At 42.1% G+C, this 15,021-nt stretch overlaps 1 protein-coding gene across 6 annotated transcripts in view; it reads left to right on the plus strand.

The window, feature by feature from the left end:
- The first annotated feature begins 10,095 nt into the window (after positions 1–10,095).
- The window catches only part of LOC147240596 (ras/Rap GTPase-activating protein SynGAP-like), a 40,481-nt gene continuing 35,555 nt past the window's right edge, over positions 10,096–15,021 (plus strand). For 3 of the 6 annotated variants that reach the window (XM_086192615.1, XM_086192620.1, XM_086192621.1), the window contains exon 1: positions 10,096–11,259. The gene's annotated coding sequence lies outside the window, so the exon portion shown is untranslated. The remainder of the gene's footprint in view (positions 11,260–15,021) is intronic. The other 3 variants (XM_086192618.1, XM_086192617.1, XM_086192619.1) reach the window with 3 other exon arrangements.

Consider the following 15,021-nt stretch of genomic DNA (forward strand, 5'->3'; position numbering starts at 1 on the left):
GCATAATTCCAGACTCAGTTTAGGCTCACTGCTAGAAGATGTTTTCTAGGAAAACGGCATTGTATCAGTACGTGCTGCTTATATGTAACAAGGCTGTGAAGCTTCCCCGAAACTCCTTCTTACATTTAAATAATCAGCAAGAATTTGAAAATATAGACTTTGCTCTCATTTAATCTCTCCTTACTGAGTGGATTTATGGTTTGCCAATTCCTGACACATCCCAACATTTAAATGGAGCCAGACAGACAATTGACCAGCGTTTTCAGTGTTTCAGCCGCTGTGAAGCTCTCACTGTTTTTCTGTTCGTGGATAGTAGCAGAAAATTGTTCCAGTGTCACCCTGAACAATGCCGCTGTGCTGATCCCTGCAGGGCCTTGCATCAGGTTTTCTCTGTTTATTCTCTCAGTGTACAACCACGGAGCAGTAATGTCAACCACAACACTCGACTACCACGTCACCTTTGACCTCTCAAACAATGAGGAATCACTGGCCTGCCAAGTGTCTAGTAGTAGTTGTCCGTCTCAGCCACCAAAGCCTTCTGGGAAATTCAAAGTTTATTGTCATTTCAGTGTAAGATATTTGCAGATTGGGGTTTTCGGGAACATGATTGATAAGGATGACAGCTGATTAACAAATCAGACTTTTGATTATATTTTTTAGTTTTTGGTACAAATCCTTCTGAAACGTGCCTCAAAGTCAGTTTAGCCCTCAGCAGATGGTTCATGCGGAAATTTCACCTTTGCAGGAATGCTCCCAATATTCTGATTCCATGTAGCTGCCAACAGGATCATGTTGCACTGAAGCGGATTTTCTCATGCTGTTCCTGTCTCGATGTTGAGCTGAACATCTCGCAGAACCAACAGTCAACCGCAGCGTTGTTCTGTAGCCTTCGTAGCCCTGCTGGAGATGGAATAAAAACCCGAGCTACATTCACATCTTTTTAACTGACGGCTGATGCAGGAAGAGGGAAATTAATTCCACGTTTAGGATTTAGCCTTTTCACTTTTTTTTTTTAAACTAGGTCTGTTTTTTTTTTATTGAAGAGAAAAGAACTGATTAAAAAGAAGACAAAAGCCAGCAGCTGTGTCACTCTCACCGCTCTTGTTAGCATGCAGTCACAGGAAAGAGGAGCAAATTAAGTCCACTTAAAGCAGAAGTGATTGATGTGGACAGTATTCTCCCTCAATGCAATACTAGATGGTAAAATCGCTTCCCTAAAAGAACAACAACAAAAAATCATTTTTAATCTGATTTGACATTTGTTTTTTTTTTTTACATGTATGAGTTTTAATGCCTTATACATTTGTTTAAGGTACGTTAACCTGGGTGTCAGATCTCACCAGTGAATGCACACCTGCTTTTTTTCTTCAACCCGAATTAAAAACTCATACTTCGTTTGAAAACATCTTTTCAAATTTTCAATGATGACAATATTATTTTTGTTCCTTTCAGTTATTTTAACTGACAAAAACTGTTATACTCTGGGAAACTGATATTTTCTGAGATCACGTCGATGTGAAAATTGCACGCCGCTGCCACCCTGTATTCTGCATCCTTTCCTGCATGAGTGTCGACTTTTCCTTTTTTGTTTTACGTTATGCTTTAATTATAATGAGTGTTTTACCCCAACAGCATAATGTTCAACTGTGGCAACACAATTCAAGGGATAAATGAATAATTCATGAGATAATTCCGATAACACTGAGACCAAACTTTTTAAATAAGGATTGTGCTTCTGGCGTTGGGGGCGAAGGTCCTGACGGATCAAATATTCTTCCGTCATGATGTAAACAATTCTGCTGAAGGAAAGAGCAGAGGCGGATTAGCCATCTGGAAGTTTCTGGGCCGGCGGACAGCTGACCTCGTCTTGCTCTGCATTTGTCATACAATGACTTGATAGACCGATTGACTGTACTGTGTATTAATTATGACCGTCTGCAAACGAAGACGGACAGAGAACAAAGAAAATCCCTTCAGGCTGACGGGACCACAAATTAAGTCATTTATTTGATGGCTGGATGAAAGTCAGCGCAAATATTAGTTATGCTAACGGCAGCACGCTGATGGTTTGGCAGTTACACAAGCTGTTGATAATAATTAAAAGTGGGGGAAAAAAAGTCCAAAATTGGATGAAAAGCTCGTTGACACTGACTGGTGGGTGTTGCAAAGACACATTGTTTAAAAAAAAAAAAAAAAGTCCTTATTCTGATTTCACTCTGGATTAGGACTGATGGTTCACACAGTCGGACTGCACGGTGGTGCAGTGGTCAGCACTGTGGCCTCACAGCAAGAAGGTTCCGGGTTCGAGTCCCGGCTCGGGCACGGGATCTTTCTGTGTGGAGTCTGCATGTTCTCCCTGTTCCTGTGTGGGTTCTCTCTGGTACTCCAGCTTCCTCTCACAGTCCAAAGACATCAAGAAGGGACGAGGCTGATTGATACTCTAAATTGACCGTAGGTGTGACTGTGAGTGTGAATGGTTGTTCGTCTCTCTATGTTGGCCCTGCGATGGACTGGTGACCTGTCCAGGGTGAACCCCGCCTCTCGCCCGTTGACGCTGGGATAGGCTCCAGCCCCCCCGCGACCCTTAATGTGTAGGAATAAGCGGAAGATGATGATGGATGGGTGGGTTCACACAGTCCTCAACACATTTTACCTCTGAGTCAAGTTGCGTCCATTCCACTGCACTGGTTTGTCAACTTGATTTGTTACAAAGACCATGAAGGACACAAAAAGATTGTTTTGGATGATTTTTATTGTCACAAACAGCGAGAACCTCATTGAGAAAGGGGATTCATTTAATCATGTATTTTCAATTCTATCAACCTCGATATTGGTTCTTTGGAAGCCACTGCTGCCCCCACACTTGCTTTAGCCAAGACAAAAAAACAAACAAAAAAAACATTCATTCAAAAATAACAAGTTATCGCTCCGAGTGATGATGATGAGGATGATGAGGATGATGATGATGAATTCAGTGTCAGGCAAAGCCAGCATCACCAGTAGATGTAACGTTTCCAGTTGAAATAGGGATTTAGAGGAAATATAAATAATGCATGTGAAACACTCTCATATCATCTGCAACAACAGAATACTGAAAGCTTTGTCTCCCACATACTGCACAGTACATATGGTACCAATTGAACAGTTTTCAGAATAGGAAGAGAGGGAACTGCATTATCACTCGTTCTCGTGTGGTAGTTGCCATGGAGATGAGTGTAGGTGGTGTACTGTGCTGTACTGTGTGCTGTACTCCTTCCCTTGTCCTCTCCCCTCTTCTGTTGCCCACCCTCACTGTTCTGCTATCTGCAACGTCCCTGTAACTTTGAATCTCTCGTTTTTTCACTTAGAATCTTTCAGAACGCCGTTTCCTCTCCTGGATTTTTTGCTGTTTCATCTAGCAGCCAGAGGAGAACTGGCATTAAAAGCGGATCCGGTAATTACACCCTAAAATCCCAAAGTTGATTCACAGAAGGAAATGATAAGATGGAATGAATATGATATAGGTAATAGATTTAATAGAGTTAAAATACACCCTAGATTAAAAATGAGTTTAAGTGGATTAATAAAGGTTTAAGACAAAATTTATGACAATCAAATTCGATGAAATGGATTATGAGAATAAAGATAGCAATAAAATAAGTAGATACAATTCAGAAGGCCAGGCTGTAGATGTGAGGTTTAAAGACTTGCAGCTGATCCTCAGCCAGACTGCTCCAGCTGCTCAGGGCACTGCAGCTGGGCATTTTCATTCACTTGGGTTTAAAGGAAACAGTGCACTGTCCTTGGCAGACATATTCTTTCTCCAAGCGCGCTTCTAGATTACATTGCTTTTCTAATTTTGAGAGGTGCAACAGTGTCAAGGGCTGTAACCAATTTCCAGTTAAACACTCAGGGGACTCTGTCAGGTGAGGAAGGGCTAGATGTGATCTATTTTCTGGCTATGTGCTGAATGAAGTTCACTTCAGGGGTAATGACAGTATTTTCTTTTCTTTTCTTTTTTTTTCAATCCATAGTCGCAACTGAATTAGGTGATGTAAGGAAAGACATTTAAAAAAATACACAATTCTGAGAGGGTCGAGTCAGCAACGTAGGGATCATTTAGGTTCTGGTCAAGTGAAATAACCAGTTCCAAAGTTACAGCACACTTTAATTTTCATTAAAATGCTGTTAAATATCACTCACACATGATTCAAAAGTCCTTAACTCCATCGAATCGTATTTAGCTTGGCTGCATGTGAGAAAATCAGACAATCAGCATAAACTAGAAATACCACATGGTGGTAATCGCTTCACCGTCGAATCCTAGTGGAGGTTTTTGCCAAATCTGAAGAAATTGCCTCAAGTCATTTCTGAGATATCACGGTTAACTGGGGTGACCGTGGCGTTGACCTTTGACCTCCAACTAAGTCTTTTCAGTTCATCCTCAAGTCCTAGTGGAGATGTATGCAAAATTGAATAGAATTTCTTCAAGGTATTCCTGAAATATTTCATTAACTTGAGGTGAAAGTGACTTTGACCACCAAAATCTTTTAAAGTTCATCCTAGAGTCCCAGTGGATGTTTGTGCCAAAATTGAAGACCTCGTCTCACGATGCTCCTGAGGTATTGCGTTAACAACAATGTGACAGATACTGCATACATGTGATAGAGACCGTGACCTTTGACCTTCGAAATCCTTTCAGGTCATCCTTGAATCCCAGTGGACGTTTGTGCCAAAATTTGAAGAAAATTCCCTCTGGGTGTTCCTCAGTTCAGAGAAGGAGACGGCCATCTGTCATCTCATGACCGTCCCGTCACCGCTGCAGAGGCATAAAATGCAGCTCGACAAAGTTTTGTTGGTTTGCAGATGGTTCTTACTAACAAGGGCGGCTGACAGTTCCAGGTTATGCATCATAACATTCAAGAGGAAAATACTCCAAAGTCAACATCTTTTGTGTTTTATCGTGTCAGTGTGCATCGCAGCTGTTGTTCTCCACCGGAACTCAACACACAACAGTTGCATCCACTACCAAGTTTCAGTAACATCTAGAAAGTCGGAGTCTCCGTTATCGCTACCAAAAAAAAAAAGAAGCTTATTAACGAATTCCCTGACATTAAAACGGCCATATTTGATTTCGATGGCATAAGGATAATATTTAATCAACATTCAGAAGGCAGTGGTATTTTGGTATGTACCAGATTGTTGATGACAGTGCAGTTAGGACTGGTTTTTCGATGAGGGTTTGCAGTTGACTAGAGACAAATACATTACATACATACACCTCAGTCAGAGCAGGAGCGTTTGGGCTGAGGGGAGGTGACCGCATCCACAGTTTTGCGTCAGACCTTTCATTCTCGGGGAGAAACTGGAGGCTAGTGACACCTTTGGACCCTTGTGACTCGAGTGCAGGCCATGTTTTCTAAAGTATGTGTAAGCTACAAAATATATTAAAAGAACACACCAACATTTTGGAAAATACATTCATTTTTCATCCTCTGTCGAGCCAAGACAAGAAGACAGATACCCTTCTCTCCTCTGAGAGTGTGATGGGGAGCTGACACCCACAGAGCTGACTGCAAGGCTGGCAAATCAGCTTATTTTCCAAAAAGTTGGCGTGTTTAACACTGTCTTTGTAAAGTAGTCCATGCATGGAGATGTGTGACAGCTGAAAATTTTAGAAAAAAACTGTAAATCCAGAGAGATGATCTCCCTTGATGACCTTTCAGCAGCTTAAATGAAGGATGAAATCATGCCTCAGACCGCTGGCGACTGATGTCTGATGTTTGTACCGTCACGTAGGCCTGTCACTGTGGGGCGGCTGGGTGGATTCAAGAGGCTAGAAATTCTTTCAGCCAAATCACTCAGTTTTTTTTGTTTTTTTTTTCTGGAAGTTGGGCCCAGACATCCTTGATGATGGAAGCACCGATCAGCATTGTTGGAGCCGGGGTCTCTGAGGTTGGAGTTCCAGCATGTGAGGGGGGAGTTGATTGCATTTGTAACCCCAGCTGCTGAGTTATACTGGGAGGCAGAGTGGTGGCGGTGAGGACCCTCCAGGAGGGACGAAGCCTACATGGTAGGTGCTTCTGTCCGGCCTAACAGCCGGATGCCCTTAAAGCTTTTGCAGATGTAGAAAACCGCGTTCATGCATTCTTTTTTTTTCCCGCCATTTTTTTAAACATCCAACTATTAACTGCAATGAAACAAGTTGGTAAAAACTTACAAGAAAGTTGATAAAGACAAACGATTTTACAAAATAAAAGTCAAGTTTTAGATTTTATTGCGGTGGGCAGAAGGAGCTGGTGGAATTATTGGTTTCTTGCAAAAGCCCAATCGTCTATTTTTGACATGAAAGCAAGATTTATACCCCTCAAATTCCTCCTTTTTCCTCTTAATGTATTCCTTGCTGACCCTCCAACTGTACATGCTATGTCAATCTCCTCTTTTTGTAGACCAGCTATTCTTTTATCAGTTTCCATGGAGATGTGTGCCTGTGTGCATGTGAGTGAATGACTGAGTGAGAGCAAGGGTAAGGATGTGTCTTTCCCACACTAGAATTTAATAAAAAGAAAGCGGATCTAAGTTGAGTCGTAAAGCTTGTCAGATATCAGTGACACTTTCTCTGTGTTTTTGACATCACAACGATTTAACATTTTCTTTATTTGCAGCAACTGACAGCTTTTTTTTTCTTTCTTTTTTAACCTTTGCCAGGAGGTTAAGTTGTTTGTCCGTCAACAGGATAACGCAAAACCTCACGGGGGGATTTTCATCAAGTATGGTCAGTGGAGGAAGATCCCGTTTGATTTTGGAGCAGATCCACTTTCTTTACCAAATGTTAGACATTTTCAAATAATTCCACTTGCTGCTGTGAGAATACTAGCAAACACCAAAGGAGAAATATTTCTTAGCTTCTCACATCCTTTCACTGGCTTCCAGTTAAATATAGAAGGGAATCCAAGGCCATTCTACTGTCTACAAGTCAAGAAGTGGTTAGTTATCAGAGATGAATTTACTATGAGCCTGACAGCCGGATTAGGGCCTTCTCACCTGCTAAAGCTCGTCCAGGTCATTTGGTGGTCTGGTGTAATGTAATCAGACATGGTACACATTTGTTTTTTGGCCCCAGCACGCTTCGATGAGGAAGGCTTCAGATCGGCAAGGTTGCACATGCAGAAACGCAGGTGCAGAACGTGGACATGACATAATCTGGCAGCTCAGCTTACAAAAAAGATCAATTCCAGTGGTGCAACACTGTCAGCCAAGTAGCGAATTTAAATTTCAGGATGCTGTCAAAGTCAAAGAGTATATTAAAGCCCAGGAGTGCCCTGGTTTAACAGCAGCAGTGTCACAATTTTAGCCTGAGCAAATCAATGGAAACAGCTCAGAATAACATCCACAGAGTGACACACAGGATGAACAAGAAGAACGTGTCGAATCAAAGATGGCATCATTAAGTCCTGAGGCAAGTTCCCACGTATTTGACCGTTAATCGAGTACGTTTTTCTGTCAAAAATGGTGGAGAATGATGCACAGTCATGTTGTAATGAGCGAGCAATTAGCTTTCACTTGTTGTCAATCTAATGTCTTGGACTAAGTAACATCTGATGCTAGCTCCTGATGCTAGCTCCTATTAACAACTGTTCTGCATGCAAACTGGCAGACAGTCATGCATCAGAGCAGTAGAAGGCAGCCGGGTCAAGTGTGAATGCACCCTTGGATCTATAGGGATTGACATCCCCCCCCCCCCATTGCATTTTATAAATCTTTTTTCAGTGGTTCTTTAACTTCTAATTCTGCACTTTCATTTACTTATTTAATTTCTTATTACTTAGTATGGTATTTTTCGTTTGCCTTTGAAGCACTTTTAGTCCCGCAATTTAATGTTACGGTTTTCGAAACATTACATGAACCTTGATGGATTTTTTTTGGGGCGTATTTACAAGATTAACATCTGTCAGTGTGTAGGATGTTGAGTGTATCCTGATAAAAGTTTATTAAAGAGTGGGTTGTTGGCCTTGACTGAGGTTTCTGCGCTTCCAGATCTATAAATGTATTCCTTGCTGATCATCCAAGGTCTTGTATATGCTTTGTCAATCTCCTCTTTTTGCAGACCAGCTATTCTTTTATCAGTTTCCATGGAGATGTGTGTGTGTGTGTGTGTGTGTGTGTGTGTGTGTGTGTGTTTGTGTAAGTGAATGATTGAGAGGGGGTGAAAAGAGTAAGGATGTGTTGTATCAGGCCAGTGTCCCGGCTCTGACGTGTTTTAGCTTTAGTGATGTTCCCTGCTTCAAATCTAATTTTCATCAGCTTGTCTGTACTTGTGCTCATCTCAGTTACACATTCAGCTCCAATAAAATGATCAAAACTTGAACAAATAGCAATGCGTGAAGTAAGAAATCCTCAGAACGGTTCACATCCATCTCAGTGTAAAGTAAAGCATTTACTTCCTGTTTCAAATGAGTCAGTTTGTCAATTTTTTAAACAAGCCACCCTTTAAATGACTCATTCTGAGGGATTATTGCCATATCGGAGAAAGGTTATCATTATTCATGTCTTAGTTGAAATCTTTATTTGTCACTAGTCACATGTTTGTGATATAGAGACCGAAAAACCCTCTCTAACCGGGTTATACCGTCTTTATCATGGATTTATGTCACGCTGCCTTTATATATGCCCACCAAGTGATCCATGACACATTCAGAATTTAACAATTAGCGATACAGATTTATGTAACATGTTCATACAGCATACTGCATATTAAAAATAAGAAACAGAACAGTCACTGTTACATTCACACCTAAACACAGTCAAGCAGATTACAGGCTAGTAAAGTCCAAGTGAGGCGTCGAACAGAATTTGACTGTAAATGTTTTGATGTCCTTTCAACAATAGAAACCTCTATTTGGCAACATAGCTCACATTTCTGTATGTATATTCAAAGTGTTAAAGGCGGCCATGTTGGGACGCGTGATTGTTGAATTACAAATTAGAAACAACCTGGTGACGTCATCAGGGTTACACTGACTTGAATATACTTTTTTTTTTTTTTAAATGGTTTGCATTGTAAACTACACTGCGAAAATCTTACCAGACATGCTGGGAAAGTCCATCTAAGAAGACACTGTTTAGTCTTAGGAGATGCTGGCTGCACTGCGACATGAGGGCCCAATGAATAAATTGTTCAATATTCATCGGGGGCACGTGAGTATCTTAATAAAGTGCCTGTTTGTTTGGATTTACTCAAGTAGCCTTGGTGCTTTAGGTGCATCCCTGCTTGGATGAACTGCTCCAGACAATAGTCACACACTGAAATTAAATTATACAGGTGCACAATTATATATTCCTTGAAAATATATTTGTATGAATCGTATTTACCAAATACCTCCCCTAGGTGTACCTCAGCTTTTGGAATCCGTTGCAGACTTGATCCTTGACTCATCTGTGACCCCAGTGGATGTTTTTTTCTCAGAACAACAGGAAACTGTTGGTTTTGTTAAAATGTTGAAACTGAAGAAGCTTCTTGGAGGAGAGGCGAAACGTCTTAACTTGCAAGAGGTGAGTCCAGTTGCCTTTATTGATCATTTTTGAGAATTAAAACGTTGCGTTAAATATTTCAAGTGTTGGATGGGATTTTTTGGGGGCTTTTATTTCGAAAACAGAACCAGTCAGTCCAAGTAGCAGTCCATTCTCGGGTAGAGTCCTCATGATAGTGACCACATCTTTAAAAGTCTGTTTTGTAACATTGACATCACTTAAATTCACACCCGTGTTTGTTAGCAGATACAGATTACATGTTTTAAATGTACACACATGCAGTATACATACACACACACACACACACACATATATATATATATATATGTCAGTAACATAAATCTAAATCTTTCTATCGAAATATACCTGTCAATGAACCAATTATCTGACAAACAAATGGCTAAAAGTCATCAGAAGGCTCCTACAAATGTCCTCCTTTCTCCAGGCTATCATTCGCACCATAGCTGACTGAGACGTTAAAGCCACTGTACTTACAGAATTAACTCGACTAACTTGAACTTTATTACACTCTAATCTCATTTTCGGCGCAGTTTGCGTCATCTTTTTTTTCTTCTTTTTTTTTTTTTAAATTTGCGGGCGCTACAAACTCCAGAGATGGCAGAACTCAGGGCGGACTCTCCTGCCTTCTGGAGGCGTCGGTTTCTGTCTATCTCTCTCACTATCTCCGCCCTCCAGGGAGAGACTCCTACGTTCACCGAGCGCCTTTTTTCACGCACTGCTGTTAAATCAAAATTAGGTGTGACGGACTGCGAGAGCGCAGAGGACATCGCGTCAGTTCGGCTACGGATTCACTCCGCTGTTCATCGGCTGTGGATTATGGGGACGTCGTTATGCCACGCTGGGTGAACTACAGACGCTTTCCAAGAATCAATCAAGCGAGCTGGAGGGAAGAAGCGCGGCGGTAAAAGGTGCATGAAGCAGATATTGTTCGTATGCGGATGCACATCCTCGGGATTTCACCTGCAAACACCTCTGGGATGTTTATTTTGATGCCTTTGTGGGGTTTAGCGAGCGCGATGTGCAGTAGATTTGCGTGCTGCTCAGAGTTGTCATAGCCACAGGCATCACCTTAATATTCGTCCTCATCTTAATATCAGCAGGATCAGTGTGCAGCAAGAGTAGAGCATTTAGAGTGGCTAAAGTAGAAGTTGTAAACGGTGAACTGATGGATGCTTAGACCTGCAGGAGTTCATATTAACCCGACATATTAAAGCGACGCAGCGGCTGTTTGAAGTGCGTCCAGATCAATCAATTAAGATGACAAAATCCGTGACTCTTTATTACATTGGGACCACATCTCAGCTCCTGGATCGCGTTAGAGTTGGAGGACAGGGAGCGGGAGAGGAAGCCAGGGAGGAGAAGCAGAGGAGATCTGCTGCTAGGAAAGCTCTGGCTCCAGAGATGGACTGAGCTGGAGTCCCTATGACAGTCTGCTACACCGTCTCCTCAAAAGCCCCGACACCTGTATGGACACATTGCAGTATAGGTGAGACACGAGGATCAGCCCACGGCCTCATGGTTGAAGTTAAATTATTCCTGAAGGAGGACAACACCGGCCTTTTATTTGGAACCTCAGGTCTGCTTGAACTGATTCCACCTGTGTCCCAACGAGCCTGGAAACCTTAACCCCCCTACCGAGAGCCCAGGAAGCCCCCCCAGAGTCAATCTGCCACCACAGATGTGACTGAAGTGTCAAGATTTCATTACCAGGAAGTCCCGTGTTTTTGGGTAAGTGTCTTATACGAAGGTGGGTGGGTGGACACATGTCTGTGCTGGTTTTTTCCTACCTTACCTCTCATTCAGGGGGTTTCAGGAAGTGTTCTCTACATTGCAGCATCGATATTTGCATACACAGAGCACCAGAGCAACAAAGCTGCTCACCCAGCTGTGAAGGTGTCCTTGCAGCTACACAAGTTCAGGACATGAACCAGTTATTCCAACTTTTTGGGTACATAGGCTCAGCTAAAGAGGGCTATGAGATGAGACTAGAAAAATACAGGCATTGTACTTCAGCTTTGAGGGATATAAAACAGTGTAATGTTACTTTCCTCGTGTCTTCTTGGAATAGACTTGTTTTAGAAACACTCTCCCCAGATGTATGTCCGGCAAAGTGAAATAATGAATCGTCAGAAGCTGAATTAACACAATTTGCTGGACAGTTTTCCTGCCCCCAAATATATATTTTAGTCATGCATGAATGCAGTATCATGAGGTAGGGATGCAAACGCATAATCTATGAATCTATCTCTGAAATGTTTAAAGGTAGTGTCAGGTTCTTCCAGCGAAACATTCAAAACTCAAAGACATTGATCCCCCGCGTCGAGTAGCTGTGAGTTGTTTTAGCGCTAGCGAAAAGACACAGTCGTACACTATAAAATGAGAGCGTCTAACTCCAGTTGTGCTGTTGCCCCACGTTTGAAAATCTGGTCCTCGCCATCTTGGTTTTTCCAGCCAGCTCCTCTTTCCTGATTCTGTGCCACCATGGTAGCAACTTGTCAATCATGTTTTAATGCAGTCCTTTCTCTATCAACTATTTTACTCTTTAAGGGGTCAATTATTTACTAAAGAAACATTACGCTGCGTAGAATAAAACTTGACACTAGCGATTTAGATGCGTTAGAAGTTGCTGAAGAAATAAATCACACCAAGTATTTCCTCATTTGCCCCTTTTTGACTAAATTAACTAAAGTTTCCGTCCCTCATCGTTGTCTGTGGATTGACCTAATTCCTCAGACCTGAAAAGGTGGTGGACGTTAGTCTGCAATGCAGGACAAAGCTCTACACGTTCCCATTGCAGGTTCCTCTTCCTTCTGGATGTCTTCAGCACACACAGCCAAGGCCCGTAACCACGTCATCATTCTGTTGGCCGTGAATGTTCTTGCTGTTCCGCTCCTCGATGTGCCAGTGGAATAACAACGGTTAACAGTCAGTTAGCAGAATTTCTCAAACACCCCGGTTTCTGCCTTCGAGATGATGGTAGTTCTTCGAATGGTTTGCAGGTCAAAAGTTCAAAAAGGTAACTGACGTCTTTGTGCAACCTCTGACGTCGGCCCCCTACAGGCCATCAGATGTAGTGCAGGTGGAGGGCTTCCATTTTCAGACATTGAAGCTTCTTCCTCTTCTGATATGAAGTCTGTGCTCACAATATCACACTGATGCATTTTTATCTCAAATTTCTACATGAAGCATTTGCTAATCGTCACAAGTATAAATCTCTGTATGATACACGTCCCACATCCGTTCATCCTGGGTTTAATACCCAAAGGTGCCCTTTGATCACATGACAGTGCATGTGACAAAACAGGGAAATCTTGATGCTCTTTGTGTTCCTCACTGAGAAGAATATCATTTATTCATATCTTCTATTTCCAGTAGGATTTTAATTGGGTTCCTGCACAAACCTGACGCTCTTCCTATGGAGGCCGTGCACCTCTTTGATTGGCAGTCTGCTTTGCATGTTAGGGGTGTTCAAGGTTATTTGGTCTGCAACGGCTGAAAAACAAAAACAGAACTGCTGTGAGTGACTGGCTGCAATGGCGAAATATAATATTTACTGAAAAAAGTCCCACTGTCACTGGACTTTGTCTATGTTAAGATTAGCTTCCTTTTTTGTGGTTGATTTCCTTCAGCTGATAAAAACTCACGAGTTTGTTGCACTAATTCGACTGGAGGTGAGGGGCTACAATTCTTCCTAAAAAAAGAAAAGAAAAGAAGAGCGTTAGATAATAAAATGTCTGAACACTTGAAGGAAAGATATAAGTCTCTGACTCATTACCCCTCGCAGGATTTTCTCTCCCTCCCCCATATGAGACATCTAAGATATAAGAACTATCTCACACATCTCTTCCTGGAAATATTTTGTTGGATATGCCAATATAGGTAGGCAGGCGTTTCACGGATGCGTGTTTGTCTAACTTATTCGTCACGAACCGTCGAGTAGTGACGCAACTAGAGATTTATTTATGGGGAGGCCTGTGGGGCGGCCGAGGCTACCTCAGGGGAGTTCTTAGCTAGTCGGTGTTGCTGGCTGGAGTTGATGTCCAACCCAACCATAATACAAATCCCCTCAAAACATTTACTGCCACAACTCCGATTAATCAACGTAATCTCAAATAAACACCCAGATGTGTGTACATTTTTCTTTTCAGCCCAGTGTGATTTCAAGGAAGGTCTGATTGGAACACAAACGAACAAATTAAAAAAGTCCAGCAAAACTGCAGTCATTGGATTTTACAATATTTCAATTTATGAGTTGCTAATTTTGAGAAAAAGTCAGCAAAAACAAATAAAATTTCGGGCTGGCATCCTGGGTGGCCGGTCAGATATCAGAGGTAGGCAGTGCTCGGTGGACGAAGGTTGGTCACCATTTGAAATTCATTGATTCAGATTTTCATGGATTCCCAGTTTTGATTCTGACCTGTTTTGAAAAAAATAAATACAAAAAAAAGAGGTCTTGACGGTAGAATAATTTTTTTAGCCTTGTTAACTGAGTTTCCTCTTTGTGATACTGTTCAGCTCTCTCTTTGGTTAGCTTTCCCCTTGTCAACGGCGAGAACGACGTGTGGCAGCTCGCTGTTCCTGGCTTTATGACAGGCGCTTTTTAACCGTCATCTTGAAAAATAGCTCAAAGAAAAACGATCGCCCTGACTCCCACCGTGACATCACTGGTAACAGCTGGGTATTATTTGAAATGTAAGGAGTCCGCTCTTGCGATTCTGTTTATCAGTTTTGTTAGCAGTTCTTACTTGGACTTGGATTTTGATTCCCAACCCTGTCCTGGACACCCCTCTGTCTCCGTCCTGCTGTTGGGAATCTGGACTTGTTACCGCTCAGCTGTCAGCTGTGAGCCTGACGGCCAGCAGAGAGCCGGTTCTGCTCCAGCTCTGAGTTTCGGTCGTAATCATGCTGATCCTCAGCCATCAGCAACACACGGAGGATCTTTCTCCTGCTGCCAAGGACGGAAAGCCTTTGTCTTTGACTGTTCTCAAAAAAGGAAAAACTCCTCTCAATGGAACCCCGTCCTGCAATCTTCTCAAATCTTTTGCCCGTGGCCATCAATTTCTATCCCATCCTCATATATTTGAGCAAATCAACTTAGGAAACAAGATATTTTTATCCTCCTGGAGATTCTTCTCCATCTTGAGCATCTGTTGTCCCTTACCACAGTCTGATAATACACTATCATAATACCCATCTGTATTCCCTCACAAAACTGCCCAGATCTATCCTCCTAATCCTCCTCTCCTTAATCTTCTTCTCTATAGTTAGCCACTCATCTTATTAGGCAGCAAAAGTACTCCTCACGTCGTGCAGCTGTGACCGGCAGCTGTATTCGAGGTATGACGTGGAATGAAGCTGTCATGACACGATAGTCATGTTTTTGCTCCTATTTTTCCAAATGTTCCCAACTGGATGACAGTGAAATACTTCCTGTTTTTAAACATGAATTCCAGTCAGAAAATGCCAAAGAGAATGTGTGGGGAAATGACG

The sequence above is a fragment of the Aulostomus chinensis genome, chromosome 22, assembly GCF_037954235.1.
Source record: "Aulostomus chinensis isolate RoL2024-O1b breed Wild chromosome 22, RoL_Achi_v1.0, whole genome shotgun sequence".
Classification (NCBI taxonomy): Eukaryota; Metazoa; Chordata; class Actinopteri; order Syngnathiformes; family Aulostomidae; genus Aulostomus; species Aulostomus chinensis.